General features: G+C 40.5%; 1 protein-coding gene across 4 annotated transcripts in view; it reads right to left on the bottom strand.

Moving 5' to 3' along the window:
• The window catches only part of TSNARE1 (t-SNARE domain containing 1), a 298,847-nt gene that overhangs the window by 49,819 nt on the left and 226,058 nt on the right, over nt 1-22,970 (bottom strand). The window lies entirely within an intron of this gene.

Raw genomic sequence — 22,970 nt, 5'->3', positions numbered from 1 at the left:
AGCTCAGTGCTAGCTAGCTCTCTGCTTATTTCCAGCCCCTGGGCTCCCTCTCAGCCCCATCCCCTGCTCTCCAGATGCTCCTTCCCTACCTCTGCTCACCAGAAACGACTTTGCTTTGGTTTTCCATCATGGGTTGGCACTTCAGCCCAGTGATAATGGAATCACTGTACTACATTGCTGGGAAGGCTTGCTTTCTATGAGAATAAGGGAACTGAAGCGACCTACAGGTGATTAGGGACAATTAACAGACTTGAAGAGCAGCTCATCTGAAGGGAAAAGAGAAGGCAGTGAACTCCCATGAAAGAAAACCATCCTTGTGTTCAGAAGGCCTGGCCTCTCAGCAGCCAGCCAGTCAGTTCACATTTAGTAAGTGCCTACTCTGTGCTAAGCCTTAGGGATGCGGGATGCAGAGGCAAAAGACAATAGAGACAGTGGTCTTTCTTTCTTTTTCTTTTTTTTTTTTTGAGGAAGGAAAACAACTATGTACAAACAAGACACACAGAGACCACAGTTGAGATAATAGAAAGAAGGCCCTAGAAGTAAGGGGAATTGAAAAAGGCTTCCTGTAGAATGTGAGATTTTAGCTGGGACTTGAAGGAAGCCAGGGAAGCCAGGAGGTGGAGATGTGGGAGAGCATTCCAGGTGAGGGAGACCCGTCAGATGTCAGGAGATGGAGTACTGAGCAAGAACAGCCAGGAGGCTAGTGTCACTAGATGGCAGGGTACATGGAGGAGAGAAAGGAGTAAGAAGGCTGTAGGGTCAGGGAGAGAAGCAGACTAGGAAGGGCTTTGGGTATCAGACAGAGGACTTGAAAATAGGGCAACTGTCCTCAGTTAAGCCCCCATCTCCTTTCTCTTGTATTATAACAGCAGTCTCCTAATTCTTCACTCTTCTTAAAGCCTTTCCCCTCTCCAATCCATCCCCCATCCAGAGGCCAAAATCTTCCTAATGCATAAGCCATTCCTCTTTTAAAGAATCTTCAGGAGCCTATTGCTTCTAAAATAAAATACCAACTCTTCTCATATTTGAACCTTCCATGAACTAGCTCCAGCTTAGTTTCCAGTTTTGTTTTGTTTTTTCATATTACTCCACCTGGTCCATTCTAATCTCCATTTCAGAGAAAATCATCTTCATGCTTTTGGACAGATTCTTCCCCCAGACCTCCTCACCTTTATTGAATCTCTGATTTTAGTCAAGGCTCAGCTGAGGTACTATACCCCACTGGAAAATCATCCTGACTCTCTAAGGCATTAATAAGCTTTCTCTCCTCTTCAAATTCCATCTATCTATCTATGTACATACATACACATATGCATGTGTATATATAGTACATATAAAGATGTGAATATCCAGCCATGTATTCACATGTATGTATAAAAAAATCACACATAAACACATATTTAAGTATGTATAAATACAGACACTTACTAGCTGTGTGAACCCAGGCAAGTCACAAACCTAATTGCCTCTGTTTTCTCTTCTGTAAAATGAGCTAGAAAAGGAAATGACAAACCACTTCAATATTTTTGCCTAAAACATCCCAAATGGGGTCACAAAGAATTGGACATGTCTGAAATGACTGAACAACAACAACAAAAATATAGACACACATGCATGATAATTATGTTTGATTCCTCACCTCCACCTTACTCCTCAAATTGAATTTAATCTCTGAGAGAAGGGTCTATGTTTTTTAGTTTATATAACTGTTGGACAATGGGTATGAAATGGACAGTTATATAATCTCTCTCTTCTAGATTTCTTCTGGGGCCAGAAGAGATAACTTGGCTAAGTGGGCTTATAAATGTGACTTTCTGGATTTCAATGCATGCAGAATGCTATGGGGAAAGATAAACATTCAGCAGATTCTGGGGTAGCAAAGAGCTTTTTCTAGCACATGGCACATAGTAAACAATGTAGTTTTCATGAATTAATTGATTCATTTCTGGGAGGGGATCAAGGTGAACACAGGAAAAAGGAAGAAAGGAAAGCTGTGTTGCTTTTATTAAATTTAACACTTATGAAACACCTATTCTGTTTCAGTCTCTATACTAGGCCCTGAAGGTCCAAAGACAGATAATAAATAGGCTTATTCATAAGTCTCATGATCAATGGAGTTACTAAGCAACTATTATGTAGGTAGAGTACTCTTTTTTTCACCTGCTGGCTAAGGGTGGGTTATAGGATCATCATATTTAGAAATAGAAGGGACTCTTGGGATCATCTAGTTTAAACACCTCATCTTACAGGGGAGGAAATGGAGGCCCAGAAAGGAGAAGGGAATTGATTTAAGTGGCCAACTCAGGTCTTTTGACTCCAATGTCAGGAATCTTTATACTGCTCCAAAAGGTCAACTCCAAGGAGGTCTTAGACCTCCCTCTGCTCTATGAGAGGTTAGAGTTTAGTTATGGAGGTGACAGTCCCCAAAAAACCTATTATTATGGTCAATGAGCAAATAACTAAATTAAAAAAATGTTTTGAGCAAGAGACCTGAGAGATAACTGTGGACTGGGATCATCAGTGAAGACATCTTGGAGGAAATGGGCTGTGGAATTTATATGAATAAAGAGATTGGCAGCTCTGATCCATTATCTGAGCCTGAGAGTACTGGGATTGGGCCTAGAGAAGGGATTGGAGTTGGAGAGACAGAAAAGGGAATGGCTTAGTTTGGATAAATTTACTGAACCTACTTGGGATCCAATTCATTACAAGAACAACTGTCTGGAGAAAGTTATGAGCCAGCTCTGTGGTTTTAAACAAAGTCCCTCTAAAAATGAGGGCTACCTTAAATCTGAGATGGGTGAGCCATAAAATATATTTAAAGGTTGAGGTAAAGACTAGATAAAAATGTGGGGGGAGAGGGAGGGAGGGAGGAGGAAGAGAGAGAGAGAGAGAGAGAGAGAGAGAGAGAGAGAGAGAGAGAGAGAGAGAGAGAGAGAGAGAGTCTGTGTGTGTGTAAGTCATGGTTTGTGTAGTCTGAAGGAATTGGGAGGGAACCTTACTCTGTTAATCCATGTTTCTGTTATATTAGTTCATCAGTTAACCAGAATTTATTAAACATCTGCTATGTGCCAGGCACTGTGCCAAATTTGGCAGATACAAAGAGAGGCAAAAAAAAATAGCTCTTGCTCTCAAGAAACTCACAGTCTAATTGGTTAAACAACATGCCAATAACTACATACAGATAGGCTATCATTGGATAAAGTAATCAATAGAAGGAAAAAGGTAAGGAAGCCTTGGAAAGCCTTCTTGTAAAAGCTGAGACTTGAAGGAAGGCAAGGAAAACCAGGAGGAGAAGATAAGGAGGGAGAGTTCAAGGCAAGGGAGACAGTCAGGGAAAATGCTCAGAAAATGGGAGATGGAGGGTCCTGTTTGTGGAAAAGCCAGGAGGCCAGTGTCTCTGGATTGCAGAATCTGTGATAGGGAGTGAGGTGTAAGAATAATGGGAAGGTAAGAAGAGACTCAGAAGTCAAACAGAATTTTATATTTAATCCTGGAGCTGATGGGGAGCCATTCAAGTCTACTGAATAGAGGGATAATATAGTCTGATTTGTTTTTTAGAAAGTTCACTTTGCCATCTGAGTAGAAGAGGGAGGGGAATGGGAAGAGTTGGCCCATATGGAAAGGATTTTTTATTCTTTGGATCCAGGGATTTTATCAGTATCTTCTTCTCACACAAGGGGATTCTTGGGGCAGGAACTATATCTTACTGCCTCTCCCTTCAACCTTTATCTCTCCACTCAGGACAACTGTCATATTCTCATCCTCAGGTCAAAGGCTCCCTCAATGGAAGGGGTCAAGTTTTCTATTCCACCTCCCTCATTAAGATTCCTAAAAACTCATCTAATTTTGAAATTCCCCTCCCTCACATTAAAAAATTGATCCCAACCAACCCCCCAAAAAGAGGCAGGGGGTCATCAAGTTGGGATGAAGGAGTGATGGAGAGGGCTTATTATCCTAAGCAAGAAATGGTCAGAAATGCATGTCTTCTCCCTGAGAAACTATGGAGCAAGGAAGGCCACAATGCCACCAGCCTGAATGGACCTGAGAGTTAAGGGCTGTCATAGACAGAGGCAGTGAACCAGCTATTAAAACATACAGAGACATGTCTCTCAATCACCTGGCCTCTGTTCTCCCAGAGTTTTATTTCTAAATCCCTGTTTGGCCTTTTGTTATACTTTTTTTTTTAATAATGACCACTTTTCTACAAGAAATAATAAAAAAGAGAGAGATGCCAGAAATAAAAGGGAGAAAAGAAACCATTGACCTGAGTCACCTGCTAAACTGTTTTCTCCCCCCTCTCCTATCACTCTTAATCCGAGCTGGGTCTCAGAGATTAGGTACCATGTGGGAGGGGAACCTAGGAATTCTTCTTGGGAAGTTGTGATCTCCTTCCTGGGATGGATGCTCCAATGGGGAGGGCAAAACAAATAAGAACAAATGTCTCCCAGCCAAGGGTACACTGAGCCTCTAATTGAGCAACATCTAAGATATGGGATCAGATTCTTATCTAGGATAGTTCACTTGGCAGAGAGGAAAAGTCCCATGCCCTCATCAGTCACAATGGGCACAGACAGAATTCTAACTCTAATCAGAAACTAAACCTACCCCCAGGACTGAAGTCCCAGACCAGGTCCCAAAATAAAGTCCTAATCCCAGTGAAGTGGGGGGGAGCAAGGGGTAGGGGGCAATGCCTAAAAAGAGACCTATATATGAAACCAAAACACTTGGCTCAAACACTTCCTGCCTATGAAACTGTAGGCAAGACATTTTACTTCTCAGACTTCAGTCTATTCATCTGTAAAATGGAGGGGTTGGACTAGATGATCTCCAAGCTCCTTTCCAGTTCTAAATCTTATGTTCCCTCCCATTGAGTCTAAAATTTGGCCCCAGAATTAAATCTAACTCAATTAAAGAATGATTCTTGGGTGCTAGACATCTCATTTCTTAAGAGATACTGCCAAAATGTCAATTTTTCTTCCCCAAGATCCCTTGCATCAAGCTCGAAGGAATCAGTGTTCTCATCAAGCGAGAGGCCTCTATATTAGCAATACTTGTACATGAGTCTTCCACATTGACTTTCCCTCATTCAGGGAAATGTCAGTAGAAACCCTCTTCCCCTCAGATTTGCAATAGATATGTGAATGATTACAGATAGTCCCTCTACCAGATTAAACCAGAGGGCTCATTTCTTTGTAGATTTCAGTAGTTTGGAAGATTATACAAAAACTTCTAATCTAACTCCACAGGCCTTTATCAAGTGCCTAACATGCACTAGGCTAGAGTGATGAAGACAACATTTTTAAAAAGAGGGAGCAGCTGGGAGGCTCAGTAGATTGAGAGCCAGGCTTAGAAACAGGAGGTCTCAGATTCAAATCTGGTCTTAGACATTTCTCAACTATGTGACCCTAGGCAAGGGATTTGACCCCCAATGCTTAGCCCTTACTATCCTTCTGCCTTGGAACCAATACTTAGAATTGATTCAAAGAAAGAAAGTCAGGGTTTTAAATTCCATTCTGACTTCATTAAATTTTAAGTATCTATTGGGGGTCCAAATAAAGGTGTCCAATAACCACTTGGTAATTAGGGAGAGGAGTTTATGAGACAGCTTCAAGCTGACTATATAGAACTGGGAGTTTTCTGCAAAGAGATGGTAGCTGAATCCATGAGAGTTGATGAGATCACCAAGAGGGGAGAACAAAAGGAGAGTAGAGAAGAGGAACCAGAATAGTGTTGAGAACAATGATGACTAGGGAGCAAAGCATAATTGATTATTGTCTCCAAAAGAATGAGGTGTTTTCAGTCAGGTAAAAGAACAAGGAGAAAATAGTGTAATGGGTTAGATAATTGTATGACTGAGTAGATTCAGAACTGGTTCAATGACTGGATCTGAAGAACTGATCATTAATAATAGGTCAGTATCATCTTGATTATTGTTCAGTCATTTCAGTTGTGTCTGGGATTTTCTTGGCAAAGCTACTGAAATATTTGCCATTTCCGTCTCCAGATGAGTCTTCCTGACTTAATTCTATCCATCGTGCCACCAGCCATGCCATCAACTTGGCAGGATACCTCTATTGGAGTGTCCCATAGTCTTGGTCAGTTTGATGAACTTTTATCAACTAAAATGAAGGCTTACAAGATAGGTTCATCAACTTTGCAAATGACACAAAGCTGGAATAAATGACTAACACAGTGTATGCTGGAGTCAGGATACAAAAGGAGATGACAGGCTGAAATGCTGGGCTGAATTTAATCAGATGAAATTTAACAGGGACAAAGTATGGATGAAATAAATAGGGGATTAAAAAAAGGTGTAAAGTATACTCTACTTCAAAAAAAATCAACTTCACAAGTACAGGATGGGGGAGTCATGTGTAGACAGCAGTTGGTGCCATGTAGGCTCAGGAGATGCCAATAATGTGATTATGGCCACCAAAAAAGTCAGTGATTTTAGGAAGTGTGAAAAAGACAGTGTCCAGAATGAGGGAAGTGATAGGCACAATGCTCTCTGCTCTGGTAAGAACACATCTGAGTACTGGGTTCATGTTTAGGGATTGGTCTACTTTTAATTGATGAGTTAGAGCACATCCAGAGGAGGATGGTCAGGAGGATGAAGGACTTTCAGAACATGGTATATGAAGCCTAGGAGGCAGTAGAAAGAAGCTGACCTTGTAGTCATAGGACCTGGGTAGAAATTCAACTTGCTACTTGTATGACTCAAATCATTTAAGCTCTCTGGGTCTCAGATTTCTCATCTGAAAAAAAGATGTTGGATTAGATTATTCATTTTCATATTTGATTTTGTCAATCCATGGGAATAGATGAAACAATCAAGGGAGAGTATATAAAAGGAAGGGAGGAATAGTCTTAAGGTGAATCTACAATGATGATGACATAGCATCAAGAGAGAATAAGGAGGAGTGACAGGAAAACCAAGAGAATAAAAGATCATGGAATCCACAGGAGAGGAGAATCTGTAGGAGAAAGGGGGACATTTTACTTTACACAGTGAGAAAAGAACATAGGGCTTCATGATTTTAAAAATCACTGGTAATCTCAAAAAAGATGAGCTTCAGTTGAGTGGAAGGGTAATAAATCAGATTATAAAGATGTGAGATGCAAATGGTCATTAGAATGAGCAACTATAGCCAGCTCTTTCTAGGAGTCAAACATTTCAAGGAGGGAGAGATATAGCATAATAGCTTGAGGGCATATCAGAAACAAGACTAGAGTCTTTAAAGCATGGGCGAGTTGGCTTTAAAGAAAATTGGTGATATGTAGCAAGAAATGAGCCAGTAAGGAGTTAGACATGATAAATAAGATAACAATTGGGCATGATCATTGATGGGGCAAGTTCCCAAAGGAGAGATACGGGGTCAAGTAGGGATAGAGGTAGGATTGATTTGAGTAAAAGTTGATTCAAATGTCCTCTGAGATTGCTTTTAACTCTGCCTATAGCTGCCTAGAGTTCGTGATATCCTTCTCTGGACTCTAGCATGACAAAATACCTCCAACAATGTGGGTGACAGTACGTGATATCTCAGCTGGGGTTTGATGTTCTCTGAGCACCTCATATTGATGAATTTGATTAGTGATTAAGGATTGTTATTGAGTGATAAAAACTATTATTGATTGATCTGATCTTATGGTAAGAGGTAGTCCTGATCTAAACAATCCTTCCTTTCTGCCCTTTTGAAATACCCTTCCTTCTCTTTTTTCTTCCAAAAGGGTAGGATTTCCTGTCTGACCAAGACTTTAGCTCCTCTTTGCAAGAGGTTTTATAGAAATTACTATAAGAGGCAGCACGGTAGCACAGGAAATAGAGTATCAGGCCTAAAATTCGGAGGACCTGGGTTTAAATCTAACCGCTGACATTTCCAACTGTGTGACTCTGGGCAAGTCACTTAAGTCCAGTTGCCTAGCCCTTGCCATTCTTCTATTAAGAATTGATTCTATGACAAAAAGAAAGAGTTAAAACAACAATAATAACAATAACAAATAAACAGTGTCAAAACACAATAGCCTAGGCTTAGAAAAGGAAGGCTGTGGGTTCAAATTTGACCTCAAACACTTCCTAGCTGTATGTGACCTTGGGCAATGCCTAGTTCTTACCACTCTTCTATCTTGGAACCAATGCATAGTATTGATTCTAACTGATGCCCATTCTTCAGTTAGTTGCTATTGTTTTGGATATAAACCCCAGGTTTGCTCCTCTTTTGCTATTATAAAGATCATGTAGATGCTGATGCTTGGGATCTCAGACCAAACCAAGTGCATTCACAGATCCAGTGAATTTGTATGACTTGTACACTTCATTCTGAAGCCAAATGCCTTGCAAGTTTTGATCTCCAGCCTTGCAAGTTTTGATCTCCAGACTTTTTCTTTACCATTTAAGAACCACAGAAATACCCAAGTGGAAGGGACTGTCAGGGGTTCAATCAAGTCTAACTGATTGCCCTCAAACAGGCAAACTTCTAATACCCCACTTTTGGTGGTTCTACTTCTAGAAGCTGATTCCCTCTACTTTCCAAGAACTTCACACACACACACACACACACACACACACACACACACACACACACACCCTATCCTCCTTAAATAAAGCCTTCCTTCTTTTATTTAATCTTAAAAAAGTACATGGGGTTGATATGAATTTTGTCCTGACCCAGAAGAAGAAAATAATAATAGCTCCTCTTGCTCCAATGTTTTTAGTTTCATAATGGGCTTTTCTCAGGACAACCCTGTGAGTTAGGTTGTACAAGTTAGGGTGTACCCTATTTTATAGGTAAGACAACTGAGGGCAGAGGGATGAATCAACTTCATATAATTAAGTGCCTAAGCTGGACTTCTAAACTGAGTTTCCCAAATCCCAGTCCTGTGTTCTTTCCTATACTATGCCACACTTTTGTTAAAAACAAACAAATAAAATAGATAACTTCTCAAGGACATTTCCATTGGGGAGGGGGAGGATGGAAAGGGTTAAAAACCAGAAGTCATTTGAGAGAACCAACCCAAAGCATTCAGGAAGAGAAGATGACAATTATTACCAAATAAAGGGCATCAAGGTTGGCCATTCTGAAGTTTATGACTGTCACTAGGGTTTCTAGGAGCTAACAACTGGGGGAGGGGGGTGTAGAGTGGTGGTTGGGGGGTCAGAATGGGGAGGGAACATTTCCTTGGAAGACAAGAAGGCCAATTTCACACCATGGGCATGCTGCTGACTGCTTCCATGTGGAATTTAACAGTCTTTATCACTATCGCCCACTCAGCTCCCCTCATCTTCTCTCCTCCCTCAAGTAACCATTCCCTACTCCCCTCCAAAAGTCCAAACATTCTGCTTGGAATGAGGAGTTTAATTTTATTCTTTTATTTTGTTTTCTTCTTATTCAACCCCAACTTCTATCCTCAGATGGGACAAAACTTCTTAAAAGCTGAGAACAATCAGGCTGGGTTGACTGACTGGCTATTTCTGTTCTCTGGAGGATATCAAAGGATGGTGACAGGCATTAGGGTAATTCGGAAATTCTTTTTTTGCCTCCAGAGGGAGGGCTGAGGGCACTGGCAGTGAGGGCCTGCTGTGGGAGGTTTCTGAGGTCTGTGGAGCTAAGCAAGGGAATGAACTAAATGGCTTATTATTTGAAGTTTTTCCTGCTTGCATTTGTATCTGCTTAAGAAAATACTACTCTCTGTTAATTTTTTCACCCATGACCAGGTAAGCTTTGATTGAATGTGACGATCTTGACATCACCTAGAGGGAGATCTGAAAAGGAACATTAGAGGTCATATATCTAGTATAGTAGAATCAAACTCCAATAGAAATAGGGGCCAAATATCTATAAAAGAAACCTGAAGGTGCATATTGACTTAGAAAAAAACACTTATTAACATTATCTTTGTTCTACTGCATTTTTTGGGGGTTAAATATTTTCCAATCACATTTTGAACTGCTAGTGTGACCTACATGTTTGACACTTTTGAATTTAACCTCTCCATATTAGAGAAGAAGAAACTAAGGTTCAGAGAAGTTGTGACTAGTCCAAAGTCATATGGGTGATAAGTAACAGAGTAGGAATTTGAACCCAAATCCTGTGAGTCAAAGTTTAGTTCTTTTTACAATGTACTTTGTCATGTGCAGAAGTTTTCCCAAGTGAATGGAATGCAATGAAAACCTAGAAGTATGTAATTTTTCCTAACAAAAATGTATAATTAAAATGTTCATTTTTCTTGATAATAGTGAGAGACAATAAGAGAGACAGAAAAAGACTGGAGAACAGAGACAGAAAGCTTGGTAGAAACAAAGACCCTTAGAATGGGATCAAAAGATTACTCATCAGCTCTGCTACTGAGTCTACTTCCATTTTAGGATCTTGACCAGACCCTTCCCTATTCTGGGCTTACATTTCTTCCTCTGTAAAATGAGGAAGGTCTTTTTCTGATTTTAACTTTCTTGGTTCTGTGTTTTAAAGTTCCTTCCAGCTCTAACACTCTATGTTCTTGGGTTCCTCCCAGATCTAACACTCTGTGTCTATAGATCATCTGTATAACCATTAAGATCCTCAATGGGAAGGAAAAGAGTCTTTTAAAAAAAGGAAAGAGGGAGAAAAAGAGAGGGGAGGAAGGGAAAGAAAAGGGAGGGGGAAAAAGAAATATATTTGCAGAGGTAAGATCAGGTCAGGTGCATGGCTCACAGGATTTCTAGAATCTCAGAGGTCATGTTGGGGATTAAAGGATATCAACTGGATTAATTTCTTTGCTTTTCTGGGAAAATAAGGACTTAATTATAAAAAACAGAAAGAAAAACAAAACCTTTAGCTGGAAGAAAACAAATCCCTCTAAGAAAACCCAGAGATCCACTGAAAAAAACCCATACCCCCAACAAATCAGTCACCTAAGTCATTGGAATTTGGGGCTGGTGGAAAGTTCAAAATGCTCTGGCTCTTATTTTGGCCTATGTAATAGGCGAAGTGGAACAAGTGGGTTTGAGTATCGAGAGTTCTCCCTCCTTGGAAACATTCAAGCAGAGTATGGATGACCATGTAGGGGTTTAGGATGTTACCTAAGGAATTTCAGTTCATTGGCTAGCCAAAGGCTAGATGCCCTTTGGTTTGCTCTGAGACCTGAGAGAGCCACACTCTAGATAAAAGGTAACAAAGAAAGAAAAGGGTTCAAAGAGAATTGAACAGAATTAGGAGAACAGTTTAGACAATGACAACTTTATAGAAGAAAACTACTCTGGACCAACTCAATGATAAGCCATGATATGAGGATGAAATGTTCCACTAGCCTTTTGATAGAGAGGGGATGGACTTACAATGAAGAAAGAGACAGGCATTTTGGGGCATGGCCAATGGGGGAATATGCAAATTTGTTTTTCTGAATTCTGAATATCTGTTGTAAAGGGTTTATTTTTCATTTTAAAAAATTATTCCATGGGGTTATGGGAGAGAGAGATATATACTTGCAAAAATTACACAAATACATTTTGAAAGAATCCAAGTAATCAACTGATGACCCATCACCATTTGAATGCCCACAGAGTGCTTAGTCCTGTGCTAGCCTCTAGGAGAGGATATCATGGCAGAGTAAACATGGGCATATGAAGAAGGGTAGGACCACCCACACTGCAGTCTAGTTTACCATGTAGGGGAAGAGGAAGATCAGTGGTAGTATCACTCAGGTGTGTCTGCAAGCCTGGCCACTTCTAGGCAGGCTAGGAGAGCAAAGAGTTTTGGTCTCAGAGTTGAAAGTGCCCTTAAAGGTCACCTCATCTCTCCTCCTCTTTCTTCCCCTCTCAGTCCATTGCAGGATCCTCTGTCCAACATTCCAGGTGCTGCTGGCAGTACTTCTCCAGGGACAGGGGCTTACCAACCCCTACAGAAGAGTTTGCTTCTCTGGAGCAGCTCTGAATGTTAGCAAGTTTTTCCTTACATTGAGCCTCCATTTGCCTCCTTCTAATTCTCCTAATTCTGCCTTCTGGGGCCAAATAAGACAAGGCTAATCCCTCTTCTACATGATAGTTCTTCAGATAGTTGGGCCCACATGGAGCTCACTAGCTAAAAAAAGAATGAAAAGTACTTTTCCTGGTTCTGGAGTGGTGGTGCAGGCCTTAATCCTAGCTCCTGGGAAGGCTGAGGCTGCTGGATCAATGATGAACTCCAGCACCTTAAGCCAATCAGGGATCTGTACTAAGTCCCACTGAGATGGTGAGCTCCCCAAAGCCAGGAATCACAGTCAGAGTCAGAAACTGGGAAGGTCAAAGTTTCTCTGACAATGAGTAGTGAAGTTAGCCAGACCTGGCCTGTGAGAGGCAGCTGCCCTTTCAGTTGAAATGTGATGGGGAGCAGTAAAAAAGAAGAAAAGCGCTCCATGAAATGATAAAGAATGAACCAAGAGAATATTGTATACAGCAACAGAAATGTTGCCTGAAGAATGGCATGTGTGTCCCCTGCCAGAGAAAGAACTGAAACAAGAAAGGCATAGTTGTATATACACATATATCTTTTTTGTTAAATGATGCTTCCTCTAGTGTGGGGAGGGGAAAGAAGAAGAGAAATACCTGGGAATTTTAAGGTAACAAACAAGTAAGTAAATTAAAAAAAAATTTAAAGCCAAAAAAATAGAAAGCATGCATTAGGAATTTATGATGTTCTGAGCACTATGCTCAGTGCCAGAAATACAGATACAATAACATGCATATAAAATACAGTGCCTGTCCTCAAGGAAGTTATATTTTAAGGAGGAAGACAACCCCATTAAAGTCAGGGAAGAGTTCAGCTATCACAAGGATGGTAAATAGAACCGAAAGGGAGTTAACTGGGCTGCCCTTGTGCCTTTTCCAGAAGTATTACTCATTTAATTAGATAATTAATAGAGGCATCTGGTAGTGCAGATCTGGAGTTAAGAAGATATGAATTCAAATCCAGTTTTTTTTAAACTTTTTTTAATGGTTGTATAATCTCAGGCAAGTCATTTTGTCAACCTTAGTTTCCTCAACTATAAAATAGGGCTAATAATAGCACCTACTTCGCAAGGTTGTTGTGAAGATCAAACGCAATATCATTTATAAAGTGCTTAGCACAATGCCTGGCACACAGTAAGCTATTAATTAATGTGTGTTTCCTCTATTATTTAAGCTGGAGAATGTCCAGAGGAGGACCATCAAGATGGTAAACGGCCTTGAGTTCATTCTATATGGGCAGAGCTGTGAGTTAAATGGTTAACAACAGACTCTCTGGGCATGGGGTTGGGGGATGTAGTGCCATAATTTCAGAGGTGGAAATGCTCCCACTGAAAATGAAATAGTCATTTCAGTAGGAGCTAGGAGCTGGCTCCAGTACACCCTCACTGCAGATGGGGTAGCTGAAGCTCTATTCTTAGCTCCCTTAGTTCAGGTACCACCAGCTCCTAGAAGAACTTCCTCATCTCTCCAGCAGCTATTGCTAGGAAGAAGGGGTCCTATTGGAGAGATCTTGGGAAAGAGGAAATGACAGTACTTGGCAAGAAACTGATTGGTTGAGGAAGACGAGGGAGAGGGAGGAGCCTAGGACCAACCTGAGGTAGTGGGTCCCTAGGAAGCAGAGGACTATGGAGTCAGTGGACAGCTAACTCAAGAAGCCCATGGTAACTAGTTGGCCTGAGACCAGAATGGACCTCAGCTTCTTGACATCCATCCTGCCATCTCCCCTCTCTACCCCTTCTATTTTTTGATGTGAGAACCAAAATTGGGAGTGGGAACTGGGAAAGGAGAAAGAAAAGGAATAAGTATTTATAGAGTGCCTATTACCCAACATATTGTGTCCATTTATACCTTACATTGATTAAATTTATACCTTTAAATTGGGTTTTTAACCCAAATGTAAGACTTTACATTTTTTTTAATTAAAAACCTTACCTTCTGTCTTAGAACTAATACTGTGTATTGTTTCCAAGGCAAAAAGAAGAGTGGTAATGGCTAGGCAATGGGAATTAAGTGACTTGTCCAGGGTGACCCATCTAGAAAATGTCTGAGGCCAGATTTGAACCTAGGACCTCCTATCTCTAGGCATGGCTCTTAATCCACTGAGCTATCCACTTGCCCCTTTTGCATTTATTTCTATTAATTTCAGTTTGTTAAATTTGAATCAATGATTCTGGACTATAAGAAGGCTATCAAATCCTAATTTTGCTATCCCAAAATATTATCTATCCCTCCAAGCCTTATATCATCTTTAAATTTGATAAACATGTTCATATCAATATCTTTTCTTCTCAAATAACTGATAAAAATATTCAATGGGATAACCAATAACTTCCAAGTTACTAATGAAACATTAATGATGCTATTACTCTTTGGATCTATATCCATTCAACAAGTTTCAAATCCACTTAATGGCATGGTGAAGATGGGTAATTGAGAGCATCTGTACCTTTCCATTCTTTCCAAAAGAATAGCATGAGAAGCTTTATTAAATACTTTTTAAAAATTTGGACAAACTATCTATAGCATTTTCTTGATTTATCAGTTTAGTAATCCTTAAAAAAAAAGGGGAGGGGAGTTAGTTTTGCATTACCTGGTTTTGATGGAGCCATGTCGGCTCTCTGTGATCACTGCTTACTTTTCTAGATGATCTCTAACCATCCCTTTAATAAAACACTCTACAATAATACACGTGTTAACCCCATAGAAGTGTTTGTAAGTTCCAGGAGTGGGGGAGGGAAGAAGTGAGGGAGGGAACATGAATCATATTCCAAATCAATCAATAAATGAATTAAAAATAAAATGCTCTAGATTTTTGCTCAGAATTGAAGTTAAATATATTGACCTATAAATCATAAACTTTATTCCCTTTTTATAGTTTAATCAAATGCATTTGAAACTTATTGAATGGCCAGCTCCAAAGACTAATTAGGACACCTGCCCTTATCTCCCTTTCTCTCTTGGGAGGAAGAGGGTGTGAGCAGGGAAATCAGAGGAAATTGCCAGAGGAAAATTAAAGACTTGTAGAATATTAAAAGCAGAAGGGACCCTAGAAATTAATAATTCCAAATGTCTCATTTCACAAGAGAGTTCATGAAGTGATTTACTAGTCTCATGGTCAGTTAGTGGCAGAGTTAGGACTAAAACCCAGGTGGTGGCAGCATACTGTAATAGGTTAAGAAAGCTGGATCTGGAGTAAGAAGACTTGCCACTAACTACCTCTGAGGTCTTGGACAAGTAATTTCCTCCCTCTGGGCCTTAATTCCTCCTCTGTAAAAATGGATTAGAGAATGGCTAAAGATCTCTTTCAGTTCCAAACCCTCTGATTATTTGGGTCACCTCTCTTCAAGCCCAGTGTACAGAGTAGGCCACTGGATAATAATAAAAAAAAATCTGGCTCACCGTCCCCTGGATAATCAAGCACTCACTCTAACTGAATACAGATATGCCATTATCCCCACGGCCCGATTTATAACAGCTGCTCCTCAGCTCTAAGTATAGCCAGTCATCCCTGATTTCTAAGTGGCTGCGAAATGTGGAGGGCGCTGCTCCCTTCTCTGTCCCCCTCACTGGGGGGACCAGGATGCTCCCATCAGTTTCCAGCCAGTGTGGCCACGTTGAGGCCTGCTTCAGAGCAAGAACAGCCATCAGGCTACTGGCTGACCGTCCCGACAGACCAATCGATGATCGTTTAATTTTACAGCCAAAGCCTCTTAAGATACAGAGGACATAAAAGAGCTATTAGGAATGTGTTCAATGGGGGTCCACAGGGAGTAGAGAGGCCTGAGGCAAAAGGTTCCAGTTTTCCTTACAGAGTAAAGCTGTCATTTAGTTCCCAGCCAGTAAAAGGCACATAGATACTGGGGGAAGCTGAGAGAAGATACCCCAGCTTTCTCTCTCCCCTGCCCCCCCAGATGTGACTCCAAGTCTTTCCTCACCCAGTTCCCTGCATCTGGAAGATCCTACTATCCTGACTTTGCTGCCTGAATTTCTATCTATCTTTTAAAGTCTAATTCAAATGTCACCTCCCCCAGGAAGCCATCCCTAATCCCCAGTCAATAATTATCTTCTACTCTTGTCCTCATACAACACTCAGTTTTATAACTCTCAAATGCTCTTAAACAGTATTTTATCATCATCAAAGGGACACAGGATTATAGATTTAGAACTGGAAGGGACTTCAGTAGCCATTAAGTCTTTTTTCTCCCCTAAACACATACTGTATTAGTTTCAAGACAGAAGACCAGTCAGGGTTAGGCAATGGGGGTGAGTTGCTCTGGGTCGCACAGCTAGGATGTGTCTGAGGCCATATCTGAATCCACGTCCTTCCATCCCTAGACCTGGCTCTCTATCTACTGAGCCCCCTTGCTACCTCCTGACCATTAAGTCTTAACATGCATATTTCTTTAAAAAGGACACTAAGGCACAAAGATGTTAAGTGACTTGCCCACAGTCACATAGCAAGTGAGCATCTGGGGCAGAATTTGAATCCAGGGGCTTGCTAACACCAAGTCTTGTGCCCGCTACATTATTTCATGTTACCTCTTATCTTCTTTGGTAATAATTTGTTATTTCATTGGATAGTAAGTTACATGAAACAGCACAGAATGAGGGAAACAAGTCAGATTTGGAGTCAAGAGAGACCTAGGTTTGAAGCCTGGAGTCAGGAAGACTCATCTAGTCTCAGACAATTACAGATTGTGACCCTGGGAAAGTCACTTAACCCTGTTTGCCTCAGTTTCCTCATAAGTAAAATGAGCTGGAGAAGGAAATGGCAAATCAATGCATTATCTCTGCCAAGAAAACTGCAAATGGAGTCACAAAGGGTCAGGTACAACTGAAACACTGATGCTTAATGTCAAAGAAACTATGGGCACACGATTTAACTACCCTGAGACTCAGTTTCCTTATTTGTAAAATGCAGATATCAATAGCTGCAGTGCTACCCTCATAGCTTTGTTTTGAATTATGGAATGATCAGGGCAGCTAGTTGGCTCAGTGGATAGAGTACCAGTCCTGGAGTCAGAAGGACCTGGATTCAAATCTGTCCTCAGATATTTCCTAGTTGTGTGACTCTAGGTGAGTCACTTAATCTTAATTGCCAAGCCTTTATTCTTCTGCCTAGCATTGTTACTAAGACAGAAAGTAGGAGCTAGAGGGAAAAAAATTATGTGAAAAAAATGTGATATGTAAGCATAAGCTTTTAACTAATGAAGGTAAGGACTTAGTCCTAGTTATATTTTTATCTTGCCCTTCTCACTCTAATATCCATCTCTGGGAACAGTCCTAGATTAGTCTAGCTGAGAGATAAGGTAAATACAATATTCCATGCTAAGTGTTCTCACAGAGGTACAAGCAAAGCATTACCCTGAAGAATTAGGACGCTGTCTGTCAGTTGGTCAACAAGCATCTTTTAATTTTTAACTTTACTGCTATTTATAGCTACTATTAAGCATAATCCCATGGCACTGTGTTAAGCACTGAGGGTACAAAAAAAAAGTCAATCCCTGCTCTGGAGGAGCTCACAGTCTAATGGGGAAGATGACATGCAAATAACTAGGCACAAACAAGATATATACAAGATAAATTGGGAAGCTGACACCTGAAGAAAGCCAGGGAAGCTGGAGAGATCAGGAGAAGAACATTTCAGACATGGGGGAACAGCTAGAGAGAATTGTCAGAACTGTTAATGACCAAAAATCAAGGGAGGCTTCCTGAAAAATGTGGCATTTGAGCTGCGTTTTAAAGGATGGGCAGAAGAAGGGGAGGGAAGTCAGTCCAAGTAAAAAGGACCATGGAAATGAAGATGTGCAGAGGGCTAAGGCAGGGGAGGTAGCTGAAGGTGGTGCCAGCTGGTGGACAGTCTTATATGGAGAGAAATATTTTCACTTAATTCTAGAGACAAAAGGGCATCTTTGAAGGGTTTTGAGCCTGGAGTGCCTAAGAAAGACCGGTGTGGCAGTAGGGAAACCACTGATCTTTCTGGGATGAAGAAGGTGAAATGATTTCAGCCTTCCCACCCTAAAATAGTACTCTCGCTGGACTTTATGTAATCCAATAAGAATGACCAAAATTTCTTCAACACTGTAAATTTGGCAAAGTATTTTAACGTATGTGATTTCATTTGAACATCACGATAGCCTTGTGGGATGGGTACAATAGGTATAATGACCATCATTTGACATATGGAGTAAGCCTTGGTAAGTTATGTGATTAGCCAGTATCCTAAGACTCATAAGTGCCTTTGATCCCAAATCTTCCTACTTCCAAGTTCAACACTGTCTCTTCTAGAGCACTTGGCCTCATGGAATCTCAGACTGTTTTCCCCAAAGCTTTTCCCTAGGAAAGAGGTGGCCATAGAAATAGAATTTCTATTTCCTGAGAAGAGAAGAAAAAAATAATCATTTTATTAAGTGCCTAAGTGTATGCAGAAAGACATAACACAGATCCTATCCTCAAGGAGCTTTCAACCTAATTGAGAGTAGGAGAGAAAGGAGAATATCTACATAAATAACCTGGAGAGGAGGGTTAGTGAGATAAAAGCAAAGGAGAAATCCAGGCAAAATGCCATGGGAGGTGAGTCAGAAGAGACTACTTCTGGAGGCAGGGTCAGGGGAGCCCTTTTCTGTCCCAGATTGGTTCTCTTGCAAGGATGCCAAGGAACAATAGCTGATAAACTCAAATGGTTATGTCACTCCTCTCCTCAAAAATCTTCAGTGACTCCCATCAAATTCAGCATAAACTTATAATCTGGGCACCGTAACACACATATGCCTCAGTCCTTCATGATCTGTCTCCAGACTATCTTTCTAGCCTGATTTCACATTACTTTCTCTCATGTATTCTTCGTTTTAGTCTAAATGATCTCTTCTTATTTCATATGTGGGATATTCAAGCTCCCACCTCCATACCTTTGTCCAGGTGTCTCTCCAGACCTGAAATCATCCTCTTTCTCACCTCTGAGGTGATTTTCCTCCTAATTTCTTTTAAGACTTGGCACAAATGCCAATTTATATAAGAGGACTTTCCTGGATTCCCCGATTGTTAAGTGTTCTCTGTGCCTTCCAAGTGTAATATTTACTCATCTAGGTACATGTTCTGCATCCTCCACCTCCCACCCTGGGCTCCCACTCAGGATGTCCCACCCTGGGGCAAGCAGGAACACACTGTAGGTGATAGAGACGAGACTTCACAAACATTTATTGAGTTGAAAAGAAGTCAAAATCCCTCAATCTGTCTCCAAGTTGCATTAACTTCTCCAGCCCCCTAGGTCTAAAAAGCACTTTGCAGTTCTCCTGAAGTGCTAGCAGGTAATATTAGTTGTCATGGGAAACAGAGACAGAGGGAGTGGGGGGAGAAGGGAAAAGGAAGAGAGGGAGAGGGAGGGAGAGACAGACAGATAGGCAGACAAACAGACTCAGAGAGGGAGGAGGGAAAAGGGAGAGGGAAAGGGAGAGATAGAGGGAGAGAGAGAAAGAGGAAGTGGGGGGAGTAATAGAGAGAAGAGAGTCAAGGGAAGAGAAAGAAGAAGGGAAAAGAATAAGCATGTTACTATGTGCTAAGCACTATGCTAAGCATTTTGCAAACATTATCTCATTTGATCTTCACAACAACACTTTGAGGTAAATTCTGTATTGTTCCCACTTTGCAATTGAGGAATGAGACAAACAAAATAAGTGACTTGCCCAAGGTCACACAGATAGTAAATGTCTAAGGTTACATTTGAACTCTGGTTTTCATAACTTCAGAAGAGAGAGAGAGAGAGAGAGAGAGAGAGAGAGAGAGAGAGAGAGAGAGAGAGAGAGAGAGAGAGAGAGAATAGTGGACAGATGATAGAGAATAATGTTTCAAATATATATATATGTATATACACATACACACACAGACACAGACACACACACACACACACACACACACACACACACACACATATATATATATATATATATATATATATATTCATCTCTTTCTTATTTCTTTACCATACTGTAAACTCCATGAGGGTATGAGGTACTTAATGTTTCTTGAGTTAGATTGAATTGCATCTTATTTAATATTTTAAAATCAAGGTTCTAACCTCTGACTAGGTTGCTCTTCCTTAGAGTTAATTGCTTTGATCCTTTGCTGCCAGCTATAGACCCAGACACAATTCCTAACCCATAGGGCAGCTTCCCACGAAACGATCATGGACTCCCCATCTCCTCCCATGGCTTGACAACTTTGCCATCTATACAGTGAATTCTCCTCAGCAGAGGTCCCCAGGTGCCATCTTCCTATCACCTTACTTATCTTGGCATTCAACTTCCTAGAACCATATTTTCCCATTATTTCCAAATGAATATTGTACATAGGTGTATATATGGTGGAGGCATAAGCAGGCAAGAACATATGTAAATAATGGAGAATTTGATGCCACCTAGGACACGTGAGTGAAGAGAAGATGGGCTCCTCATGTGGTAGGGGCAGGTAGCCAGTGTACCACTAGTACCTCTGGAAAGAGTGAGAAAGGTCTCCATCATATTGGTGGAAAATTATGGGAAGCATCAAATATGAGTCACAAAGGTTAGGCAGACAATGGATGGGTTAGTCTCTGCATCATTGGAGATGGCTTGGAAAAGGAAGAAATTGCAGCATTTTTGAGTATCTGAAGGTATTTCTAAACAGACACAAAATAAACTTGATCTACTACTCTGCTTGTTGTATCATCTCTTTCCTTGAGTTATCTATCATCCCATTTACCCCAGATACTACTTCTAGCATACTTTTAACAAAAGAATAGCTAATGCTTATATAGTGCCTACTATGATAGCCAGGCACTATACTAAGTGCTTTGCAATTATTATCTCATTTGATCCTCATATCAGCTCTGAGGTGCTATTATTATCCGCATATGACAGGTGAGGAGACTGAGGCAGATAGATACTAAGTGACCTGCCTGGGTCCCACAGATAATAAGTGTCTGAGACTGGATTTGATCTCAGGTCTTCTTGACTCCAGGCCTGGCGCTCTATCCACTACACCTCCTCTTCTCCCATATGTCATTTTAAAAGCCCCTTTTTTATTGTCTTTACTTTCCTCACCAGTTTAAGCTCTTACTGGCATTCTTACAGGACAATGTACGCTTCTGTCTTCATCCTCCTTTATCTATTTTTGCTTCTATATTTTGTACAAATATTTTAAAAACAAAAGTTAGTCAAGCATTCTCTATGCATACGCTTTGGGCTCTTTGGACAACTTTCCTTTTTCTTCCTCTTGGAAACTGTCTCTGGGGCTTTGAATTTCATTCTTGAGAGTGTCTCTTTTCCTATGGAAATGTAGGCTAAGATCATATTCATCCTTTCTTTGTACCCTTTGAAATATGCCTTACCCAGATCTAAGATGATTATAATGCCATGTTCAGTTGTCCTCTCCTCTATCACAAATCTCAAGCCAGAGTGGTCACTTCCTGTTCTCTCCTTATTTCTTATTACTTCTACATCAGGAACCTTCATTTCCTTATATGTGGGGATCCTCCAGAGCTTTACTCTGAAGCCTCATCATAGTATGAAGGGGGTCCCTAAACTTTTTTCTAAACCCTTACTTTCTAGGTAGTAACAACTCTAAGACAGAAGGGTAAGGGGTAGGCAAATGGGGTTAAGTGACTTACCCAGAGTCATATAGCTAAGAAGTGCCTGAGGCTAGATTTGAACATAGAATTTCCTGCCTCCAAGTCTGCCTCTCTAACCATTGAGTCACCTTTCTGGCTCCCATCCCTAAATTCTTTTTTTTTAAACCCTTACTTTTTGTCTTAGAATCAAAACTAAGTATTGGTTCCAAGGCACAAGAATAGTAAGGGTTAGGCAATGGGGGTTAAGTGACTTGCCCAGGGCCACCCAGCTAGGAAGCATCTGAGGCCAGATTTGAACCTAGGACCTCCCCTCTCTAGGCCTGGCTCTCTATCCACTGAGCCACCGAGCTGCCCCCCCATCCCTAAATTCTTGAAAGATATGCCAGCAAAGCATAGGCTTTGACAGATTCTGCCATATTGGAAAGGTTTATCAGTAGTAGGCTGGCCATTTGCTGATGAATTCTTCATCTATGACAACCCATGAAACAAAGAAACATTTTTTAAATAAGTCGTGATGGTGGCAATGACAAAAAAGGGGTGCAGAGGCTTGTGAGAATCTTACACTCTTTAGATTCCCCATAAACTCTCTTAGTTATTCTTCTATGACATCTTTATCTAATGATCAAAGAACAAATACACTGTTGGAGGAACCAAATCATATCAAATTTGCTATAAATGAAATAAAAAGAAAGAAGGAAGCTGATGCCACATGGAATAATGAATGGCTCATCGGTAATTAAATGAGTGGTGGACTTGGTTTTATTGTGCACCCAGAAGTAACAAGAAACATCACTTCATGTTACATTTTGTCTTCTTGTATTGAAATGTCTCACGATTGGTATTTACCAAATGAGGGTACTACAAAAGTAACTGTAGTTTATGCAACAACATATGTTGCAGAAGATGAAAAGAAAGACAGTATCTATAAAGAACTCAAATCAGATCCTTCAAAGTAAAGCAACTTATATTTGGACACTTGGTGATTTCATTGCAAAGGCAAGAATAGGGAAGGGTGTTGAGGAAATACATTAGGAATCATGTATCATGAAAAGAAATTTGAGAGGCTTAAGATTTGTAGGCTGCTGTTACTTCATTAATGTTTTCTTGAGAGAAGAACTGAAAAGAATTGGGTACACTGAATAATATAATGAAAAATGAAATTGATTATATTTTAGCAGGTAGGAAACACCTCATTACTGATGTAGGAGTCATTCCTGAACTAGATATCTATGAACAATCAAACTACTGACTTGTTGGAGCAAAGGAAAAAAAAGAGAACACATTTAGGAGAAAAAATAAAAATGAGAAGGGTCAGTTGGTTCAGTGTATTGGGAGTCAGGATGGAAAGTCTTTGGTTCAAATCTGACCTCAGATACTTCCTAGCTGGATGACCCTGGGCAAGTC

The sequence above is a fragment of the Monodelphis domestica genome, chromosome 3 (assembly GCF_027887165.1).
Source record: "Monodelphis domestica isolate mMonDom1 chromosome 3, mMonDom1.pri, whole genome shotgun sequence".
In the NCBI taxonomy this organism is placed as follows: Eukaryota; Metazoa; Chordata; class Mammalia; order Didelphimorphia; family Didelphidae; genus Monodelphis; species Monodelphis domestica.
The sequence above is the reverse complement of the archived record's forward strand: the minus strand, read 5'-3'. Positions and strand labels throughout refer to the sequence as shown.